At 48.7% G+C, this 7165-nt stretch overlaps 1 long non-coding RNA gene across 1 annotated transcript; it reads left to right on the top strand.

Annotated features, from left to right (window-relative positions):
• The first annotated feature begins 6126 nt into the window (after window positions 1-6126).
• LOC122212781 lies at window positions 6127-7153 on the top strand. The gene is made up of 2 exons (XR_006199307.1): window positions 6127-6505; window positions 6953-7153. It is a non-coding gene; the product is annotated as an uncharacterized LOC122212781 (long non-coding RNA).
• The last annotated feature ends 12 nt before the right edge of the window (window positions 7154-7165 follow it).

The raw sequence follows: 7165 nt of genomic DNA on the forward strand, positions 1-7165 counted from the left end.
ATACAGAGGGGCAGAGGTAGACGAAGGGTGACTTCAGAGTTTCCTAAAGGCACACGGCACTCACCTTTTCTGCTCCACTGTATCAGGGATGTTTGAACTCTCTACTTGCTCTCTTTATTCTGGGTCTCCTGAAGACCCACCCCTCTTTCGTTTGCTTCTTGGTGTCAGTGAAGACAGCTCTGAAGATAGAAAGTGAAACCAGTCCCATAGCATGGTAGATGGGGGTCTGGCTCACCCAAGGAGCCTGCTGGAGTGCTGACCTAGCAGTCAGGAGACCCAGAGCCCAGAGATCTCACATCGTAGATGGTCGTGGTCCTGCCTCTGAGCCATTTCCTGCCTTCCTGAGGCGTTCTAGAACCGACAGGCCTATGTAGGGAGCTTTGGCTTCCTGCAAGGAAAGATGTGCCCGGAACTTTGGCCTGACCCCCACGTCTCAGTTCTGTTTTGTGAATTGTCAAGTGGCAATTCTTCTAGGTTTCTCTGCACTGTTGTCCTTTTGTGACGTTCCTGACACTGTTTTAGGTCACAGTTGTCTCTTGTCTGGCCCTGCTCTGACCTCAGTGTCAGTTTACTTTGTTTTTTCAGCAGACCCTGACTTGGCCAGAGCACCCACTTAATGATAAGCCTCCCTCCCTCCAGTGAATATTATATTCAGTGAATTAGTTGATGAGGCCTCAATGGTCTTCCTCTTCAGATTGCTGAGGCCCAAGCCTTGAGGCCGGCTGAGGGAAGGGCAGTTTTAGGGCTTGAGGCTCTGTCTAGAAGGGCAGGCCCCCGGAATTGCCAGAGGGGATTGGATGCCAGGGTCTCAAAGCCAGCGAGCCTGAACTTGGCCTGCAGGGCTGCGTAGGGTAGCCTTGAAGAAACCCAGCCTCTAGGATCAGGCACGGTTTCAGGACCGACTCTATAGTATGTCCCCTTCTCCCGGTGCCCTGGTGGCCAGAGCATGGAGCTGGTCTCCAGCGAAGGGTCCTGAGGATTCCCAGTGGGTAGGAGCTGGGAAAGTGGTGGAGGGAGAGACAGTCTGATGGGCTGTGGCCAGGGGCTAGTGTTCCTCCTGTCAGTCTGTTGTGCGCTGACCAGAGCTGGTTTCGTGGGGGCCGTCCTCCACACACCTATCTGCCTTTGCATGTCCTTACTTAGGAAGGTCGGCGCTGGGTCCTGTTCACCCTCTGCCGGATCCAGAGGCCAGGGCTTGAATCAGAGCGTCTTTCATCATTTAGGGCCACCCTGCCGTTCTCCATGCCTCACTGTTCGCCTGTAAACCTTTCCTGCCAGACTCAACCCTGATGCTCCCTTGCATCCCGCCACCTGGGCCCCCAGCTGGAGAGCCCTCCTCCCAAGACTTCCCTGCCCCCTCCCCAGCCACCCCTTAGCCCTAGCTCACACCCGCCTCTTCCAGAAGGGTGGATGTCATCCTGGCCGAAGGTGGTAGAGCCCGCCACTGATCAGCCCTGGGATCTTGGGAAGTTCCCTGACCTGGGTCAGCTTTGATTTATCTGGATAATAAAAGAGCTCGCCTAGGGTGGTTACAAGGAATGAATGAAGCAATGTGTGTAAACAGTACAAAATCCATTCATCATGCCTCCATTTGATAACTTCTTTGGGCCATAGGTTTTTGAGAACAGAGACAGCGATGACCTATTTTTTGGTGTCCCTCCATGCTCGGCAGCGTGGTCACTAGAGATCTGTTTAGATGGGAATGTGCCTGCCCAATCCTGGTCCGTCCAAGTGGCTGGGGCGGTCCAGGCGAGCCAACAGCCACCCCCCGAGGCTCAGGTTGAGGCCCCCCCCCCCCACACACCTAAGCCACCCCCGGGGGGGTGGGGGGGAAGCCAGTGCCCTGAGGGATTTACCTGTGTACTGACTTCAGGTAGTTGAGCGGACTCATTCAGACGGTGGCCTTTGCCTATAAGGCTTGGCCACATCCAACCGGGGTAATAGATACCATTTATCCTTAGTACCGTCAGGCACTGTGCTGGGCGTTTTCCACATTCATAACCTCCGTTTGAGACGTCTGCCGTGGTGCCCCACCTAGCATGCCTAAGTGGTTAGTGGCAAATCGAGATTCGAACCCGTGTTGTTTCCCTTTAGGCGTGTCCCTGTGCTGCTCCAGCTGGACCCTCGTGCCTGGAGGGGAAGCAGCTATGTAGCAAGAGGCCCTCCCTTTGGAAACTTCCTTCAGTTGTGCTTGTCCCTGCCGAGCTGGCAGACATCGGGCTGGCACAGGAGTCAGAGGCTCCGAATGTGAATTGTGAGCCCCTGCTTCCTGGTCCACGTGGGCTCTTGGCACCTCCAGCGGCAGCATCCCCCTCGCACCCTTAGTTCTGTATCCAAATCGGCCCCTCATTCCCTGCTTTTTTGTGCCAGCGTTTGGTGTGGCATACAGAGGCCTCTCCATGCCCTGATTAGGGTGGACCCACCCACGGCACATAGGATTCCCCACCTCCTGAGATTCGAGCCCTCACATTTCTTCTCTTCCCTTGTTTCCTTCCTTAAAATCCACTCTTGGCTTTTACTTTTGAATTCAGAGGCCTTTGCATTGCAGTTTGAGGAAGATGGGCTGACCCGCTGCCTGCTGGGGGGAGGGGGAGAATTGGCTGGGGGTGGTGAGCTGGAACCTGCTCATCTGGCCGCGCCGTCTGTCTCTGCAGGTGTCATGTGATTCTCCGAGGGAGCTGCAGTGTGAGCGGAAATGCTCTCGGTGGTGGAGAATGGACTGGACCCCCGGGCTGCCATCCCGGTAGGCAGTCGGAGAGGCTCAAGGGTGGGGAAGGGGGCACGGGACAGCCATGTCATTGGTCTTCCTCACTTTGAAATGAATGAGTACTGTCTGGAAAGCGAGGCTTCGGGCTGAGAAAGAGTTATAGCAGAAGCAGGCTCTGAGGAGACCCTGCCCTTTCTAGAACATCTTATTGGTGATAGAATGGGAATTGATAAAAAACAACGGATTTTAATAGGGGCTGCCTGAAGACCAAGGATTTCTCAAAGGAAGTCATACATATGGGGCGCCTGGGTGGCTCACACGGTTAAGCGTCATGATCGTAAGCGGCTCATGGTCTTGCAGTTTGTGAGGTCAAGCCCTGCATTGGGCTCTCTGCTGTCAGAGCAGAGCCTGCTTTGGATCCTCGGTCCGCTCTGTCTCTGCCCCCTCCCCCACAGGCACATACATGTATGCACATTCTCTCTCTCTCTCTCCCTCTCTCTCTCTCTCTCTCTCTCTCTCTCTCTCTCAAAAATAAGTAAACATTAAAAGAAGGGGCAGCTGGGTGGCTCAGTCGGTTGAGCATCCGACTTCGGCTCAGGTCATGATCTCACGGCTCATGGGCTGGAGGCCCGCATCGGGCTCTGTGCTGCCAGCTCAGTGCCTGGAGGCTGCTTCATATTCTGGGTCTCCCTCTCTCTCTCTGCCCTCTCCCTCCCATGCTGTCTCTCTCTGTCTCTCAAAAATAAATAAACATTAAAAAAAAGAAAAAAGAAAAGAGGGCATTAGGGTGGCCTGGGTGCCTCAGACGGTTGAGCGTCCATTTGGCTCAGGTCATGATCTCACGATTTGGGAGTTTGCTGCTGTCACTCCCTAGCCCACTTTGAATCCTCTGTCCTCCTCTCTCTTTGCCTCTCTCTCTCTCTCTCTCTCTCTCTCTCTCTCTCTCTCTCCAGTCAAATAAGCAAACAATAAAAGAAGTATATGACCCATAAGTCATATGAAAAGATGTCTAACATCAAAAGACTGCATACTGTATGACTTCATTTACACAAAATGTCCAGAATTGGCAAATCCATAAAGACAGAAAGTAGATTAGTAGTTGCTAGGGGTTGAGGGAGAGGGGACTAGAGAGGAGTGACTGCTCATGGGCACAGTGTTCCTTTTTGAGACAATGAAAATGTCCTAAAATTAGGTAGTGGCTGTAGTTTCACTATTCTGTGAACATACCAAAAATCACTGAACTGTATAGTTTAAATGAGTGAATTTTAGGCAATGTAAATTGTGTCTCATTAAAGCTGTTATAAAGAGAAAAAAAACAAAACAGGGGCTCCTGGGTGGCTCAGTTGATGGAGCGTCCGACTTCGGCTCAGGTCATGATCTCACGGTCCGTGAGTTCGAGCCCTGCGTCGGGCCCTGTGCTGACCGCTCAGAGCCTGGAGCCTGTTTCAGATTCTGTGTCTCCCTCTCTCTTTGCTCCTCCTGTGCCCATGCTCTGTCTCTGTCTCTCAATAAGAAATGTTAAAAAAACAATTTGATTCTAAAAAAACTTAAAAAATTTTTTTTAATGTTTATTTATTCTTGAGAGAGAGAGAGAGAGAGAGAGACAGAGACAGAGCATGAGTGAGGGAGGGGCAGAGAGAGAGAGAGAGAGGGAGACAGTTTAATATCTGTATGTCAATTCAAGGGACCGAGAATAGCCAAAATGATCTTTTTTAAAAAAAAAAAAGTTTATCTATTCATTTTGAGAGACCGCGAGCATACACACCCGTGCAGAAGAGCAAACATGAGCGAGTGTGAGTGGGGAAAAGTGTGAGCAGGGGAGGGGCAGAGGGAGAAGGAGAGGGAGCATCCCAAGCAGGCTCCATGCTGTCAGTGCAGATTGCAACACGGGGTTCCATCTCACAAACCATGAGGTCATGACCTGAGCTGAAATCAAGAGCCGGCCACTTAACCAACTGAGCTACCCGGGTGCTCCAAAACGATTTTGACACAGAACAACACAATGGGAAGACTCACACGCCCTGGTTTCAAAACCTACTTCGAAACTACAGTAATCACGGTGTGGTACTGGCAAAAGAACAGACATGTAAGTTGATGGAACAGAACTGACAGTCCAGGAACAAATCCTCACATTTATGGCCCACTGATTTTCAACAAGGGTGCCAACACCATTCAACGTGGGAAGACTAGTCTTTTCAAATGATGCTGGGACAACCGTATATCCCCATACCAAATAATGTAGTTGGATTCCTACACTTCACACCATATATAAATTTTAACTCAAAATGAGTCAAAGACCTAGAAGGAAGAGCTCAAGCTATAAAACTCTCAGGAGAGAAATCTTTATGACCTTGGATTTAGGCGACGGTTTCTTAGACATGACACAAAAAGCACAACAAACCAAAGGAAAAATAGATAAACTGGACTTTATTTAAAAATAAAAAAACAACCCAAAACTATCATATGTCTGATACAAGTCTAGTATCCAGAACATCCAGAATATATAAAGAACTCTTAAAACTCAGTGAAAAGACAAATAATCAAATGTTTAAATGGGTAAAGGATTTGAAGAGACATTTCGCCAAAGAAAATACATGAATGGCCAATAAGCACATGAAAAGATGCTCAATGTCTTAGGTCATTAGGGAAATATAAATCAAAGCTACAATGAGATAGTACTCTACACTCACTAAGATGGCTATGATCGAACAGAGAGACAATGATAAGTGGTAGCAAGATTTGGGGAAACCAGAATCTTCATACATTGGTGGGAATGTAAAATGGTGTAGTCACTGTGGAAAACAGTTCGGCAGTTCCTCAAAAGGGTTAAATATAGAGTTACTACATGACCCAGCAATTCCACTCTTAGGTATGTACCCAAGAGAATTAAAAACATATGACCACACAAAAACTTGTACATGAATACTCATAGCAGCATTATTCACAATAGCCAAAAAGTCAAAATAATCCAAATGTCCAATAACTCACGAATGGATGAACAAAATGTGACTGGAGCACCTGGGTGGCTCAGTCGGTTAAGCATCTGACTTTGGCTCAGGTCGTCATCTCACAGTTCATGAGTTCGAGCTCTACATCAGGCTCTGTGGTTTTGGATCCTCTGTCCCCCTCTCTCTCTGCCCCTTCCCCGCTTGTGTGTGCGCTCTCTTTCAAAAATAAATAAACATTAAAAAAAGGAATGAAGTACTGAAACATGCTACAACCGGATAAATCTTGAAGCCAACAAGCCATGTGAAAGAAACTAGACACACATTTCTATGAAATGTCCAGAATAGGCAAATCCATAGGGGCAGAAGGTAAATTAGTTGTTGCCAGGGGCCTGGGAGGAGGGGGGAATGGGGAGTAAAGGCTGATGGGTATGGTATTTCTTTCGAGGGGGGCAATGACAATGTTCTGGAATTAGCAGTGATTATTGTCTATCAAAGTATACCATTGGACTATATACTTTATAATGTTGCATATTCTATTATGCGGACTATATCTCAATTTGAAGAAAAAAAAAAAAGAACCATGTTGTGATAAATAGAGAACCAGTTGCCAGAAGATCAAACATGTTAGTAGGTGGAGAAAAGGGGAGCGAAGATTCAAACTCTTCCACAACGGAGGTCAGAGGGAGTTAGCGGTGCGGCTGGGAGCCATGCATTTTTGTTCTTGCCTTGGAAACTCCCCTATTCTTCCTATTCCAGCCCCTTCTTCTACGTTTTTTCAGGCCCATTAACATGTCGGGTTTGTGTAACACTAGTTAATATCCAGTCAGACGATGTTATGAAGAGAAAGAACGTGAGTGTCACATGTCTGGTTAAACACAGTTCCTCAACCTTGAGGCTCCGAATGTCCTTTGGCTTTGAAAAAATAAAAATGGCATTAATACCTACAAGCTTACTGGCGGGCTCTGTGCAAGTAACCTCTTCCACGTGTGTGTCTTCCCCTGCCCACTTCTCCCCCCCCCCCCCGCCCCGCCCCCCTGGCTCCCTATTAAGAAAGACTATGAAGAATTATGCAGCCAAAACAATTTAGTAGTTTGTTATCCTTCCCCCAACTATCTCAGTGCTCTACCCCCACTGTCCCCCCCTCTTTCCTGGTAGCTCACCCATGGCCTTATACCCATCGGCTCGGTGCTTCCTCTTACCCAGGCAGCCCTCCTGCTGAGATGAATGCCCTGTGTTTATCTGTAGTGAAAACAAAATACAGGCCACTCCAAGTTATCCTATCTCCTCCTGTCTTTAGTGCCGCCTTCTCTTCATGGAGCTATTGTGCCTGAGCCAAGGGGAGAATGAGAACTGACCCGACAGGTTACATCTGCTGGACCGACAGCAATTGTCTTTCCACAGACTGCGATACGAACGAACGGTGGACGCTGCACTAGACATCATCTCCATTTCCGTTCAATTCCCTCATTTTACAGATAAAACGTGTGCTGACTCAGTCTATTGGCTTTTG

The sequence above is a fragment of the Panthera leo genome (genome assembly GCF_018350215.1).
Source record: "Panthera leo isolate Ple1 chromosome E1 unlocalized genomic scaffold, P.leo_Ple1_pat1.1 chrE1_random_Un_scaffold_50, whole genome shotgun sequence".
Taxonomy (NCBI): Eukaryota; Metazoa; Chordata; class Mammalia; order Carnivora; family Felidae; genus Panthera; species Panthera leo.